The sequence below is a fragment of the Pollicipes pollicipes genome, unplaced genomic scaffold (assembly GCF_011947565.3).
Source record: "Pollicipes pollicipes isolate AB1234 unplaced genomic scaffold, Ppol_2.1 Scaffold_7261;HRSCAF=8764_pilon_pilon_pilon, whole genome shotgun sequence".
Classification (NCBI taxonomy): Eukaryota; Metazoa; Arthropoda; class Thecostraca; order Pollicipedomorpha; family Pollicipedidae; genus Pollicipes; species Pollicipes pollicipes.
Genome location: NW_023597054.1, coordinates 1,464,292 through 1,466,787, shown reverse-complemented (window position 1 = coordinate 1,466,787; position 2,496 = coordinate 1,464,292). Strand labels below are relative to the sequence as shown.

At 63.0% G+C, this 2,496-nt stretch overlaps 1 long non-coding RNA gene across 1 annotated transcript; it reads left to right on the top strand.

Moving 5' to 3' along the window:
* Window positions 1-463: 463 nt before the first annotated feature.
* LOC119113042 (uncharacterized) lies at window positions 464-2,190 on the top strand. Its single transcript, XR_005095816.1, has 3 exons — window positions 464-554; window positions 1,587-1,758; window positions 2,063-2,190. It is a non-coding gene; the product is annotated as an uncharacterized LOC119113042 (long non-coding RNA).
* Window positions 2,191-2,496: the final 306 nt, after the last annotated feature.

The window sequence follows — 2,496 nt, the reverse complement described above, 5'->3', positions numbered from 1 at the left end:
ACAAAAAGAAGTCCATTAGACTACAAGTTATGGGTGTTGAGTGCGACTGTTTTACTGGCTCCAGCCTCAGCACGAAGTCCTACCAGTCTTGAGTCGCTGCAGGCCATGGCGCACGAGGTGAGCCGGCGTTGGGCGGTGCTCTGCGCGTCAGCCGTTCAACGCTGGCGACTGGTGACAACGCACAGCGTGTCCGTGTTTTGTTGGCTAACTGTTGGAATACGCAACCCGTTTGCATGCCCGAGAACCGAATTATGTTGTGGAGGCGACCGATGGTGGTGTGTGGGGGAGGGTCGAGCTTGTTGAGCCATTCGTCCCAGCACGTGCGTAAAGCCGAGCACATGGGGCGTGGCGCCTGGCGCTGGCCTCTCGCCGTGCGCCTGCTGACGCGGCCCGCGGCCGGCAGGAGTCGCTGGTGGAGGACAGCGAGTGGCCGTTCGCGCACGGCGTCGCCCCCCAGGCCGTGCGCGGCCGCGGCCGCAACGAGGGCTTTCGCGCCGCTGTCGACCGCAGCTACGAGGCGCCGCTGACCAACGTGCGGGACCGCGTGGGGACTCGTGAGTGGTCGGCACGGGCCGGCCGCGCTCGGCGATGGGCGCTCAGTGGGCGGCGCCGGTGGGACAGGCGTCAGTGGACGCTGCTGCCGGCCGGCCGTCGGCGGGTGGACAGAGACAGGGAAATGGGACATACTGGAGACGGCGGCATACTGTTGCGGCTGAGCAGCTGTGCGACCTGACGCCATTGTGACCAGGCTGCAGCTAGTTGCTTTTTTGATGCGATTTACACCCCAGTGATGCAGTATCCATCGGTATGAGCTGAGAATGCGTGCGCCCTCTCTCTCAAACCGTTCCGTGTTAAATCTCAGGCATAATTTTCACACCTCGCATGGTTTTACGTCATTTTCGTCTGGTGTGTTTCTATGCTATGCTTTGCATCGGTGGTCAGGAAAATTTGTTAAAAAGAATATTAAATGCTTCGCTCTTTGCATGTCACAACATTATCTTGTGTGGTTTTAAGGGCCAATTTGTTGATATTTGTCGGGCGTATTTATGCATGCGACTGCATTAGTAGTTGCACCCGCATGCTCGTAGTGCGTTCCATCGCCCAAGATCACAGTGTATTTTACGCGTTTGGAAGATAATCGACGTGAAATTTACACGTCGCCACCAGCAAGCGGCCAAAAGGAGCGTGACGACGCGCAATCTTCGTGACATCACTTACAGTTCACGGAACCTGTCTTAACGGGAGGGGCCCTGAGGCCGCGGTTGTGCCTTGTACTCCATCAAGGGACCTGTTCTTCACCCGGTTCGTGTCGTCTCTGCCTTGGCTGTCGTGATACGGCGGTGGGCTGTCTTCCGTACCTGTCGCTGTCGCGTTTGGGTGCCGCGTGGTGGCCGGCGCGGCGGTGGCGAGGCGACCGTCCGTCTCCCGCGGCGTCTCTCGGCCGTCACGGCGACACCCAGCGTCGGCCGCGCCCTGGGGCGAGCCCGCTGTCGGTGGAGGCCGCTCTCCGCGCCGCTGGTGGCCGGCCGCCGCCGCCGCTGACCGCCCTCCGTCTCTCCCTCCTTGCACGCCTCGGACGCCTGCAGTGCCGCTGGCGGCTGACGCCGATTTTGTCACCTATCTTGCGGACGAGGGGGCGGTGCCGGGCTTCGGCCGCGACCGAGCCGCCCGCCAGAGCTCCATGAGCTCAGGTACTGTCGACACCAAGAAGGCGAAGCGACGCTCCGGCCTGCTGAAGAGACTCGGCAGTATGTTCAGGTGCGGGAGGCCGCCCAGCCCTGCGGGGGGGGGGGGGGGGGGGGCAGTCGAGTCACGGGGCTACCGGATAGTGTTGATGTCATATTATGTCCATCGAGGTGTGCCTCACAATACCGGGTTGGGTGCTGCGTGACATCCTGCAGTCGATGCGCCCAAAACCCAACTTATCATCATCATTACCCACAGTGTGGGTCGCTGTGCGGCAACACCGTATCGGCTCGCCTGACCGTGCTCATTATGACGCGCCCCCCGTTCGTCCTGTCGGTGTGTCGGGCCCCGTGTTAAGCGGCCCGCGCGTGGCCAGGTTCGGCCGGCACCGCAAGGGCGGTGAGGCGGCGGACGCGGCGCTGCGCCGGACGCCCGACGAGCCGCGCCAGCAGCAACAAGAGCTCAACAGGATTGCGGCCTGGCGCCGAGCCGAGGACATGCAGCGGCGCATCCAGCAGCAGTACCAGCGGCTGGTGCAGCAACAGCAGCAGCAGCAGCAGCAGCAGCACAGGCCGGTGAGTGGTGCGGTGTGCCCCACGGCCGGCGCCGATCACGGCGAGCGAGTGTACACCGCTGTTTAGCTGCCCGCCAGTGACTGGTCGAACGCAGCTGACGGCATGGCCGCTGTGGCCGAGCGGACCGGCAGCTGTCTCTCGGATGGGGACTGTTGCGGCAGCGATATGCCGAGACAGGCGCACCTCTGTGTACGATGCAGTTCACATGCGTTGATGTCCGCGCTGACCTTGGATT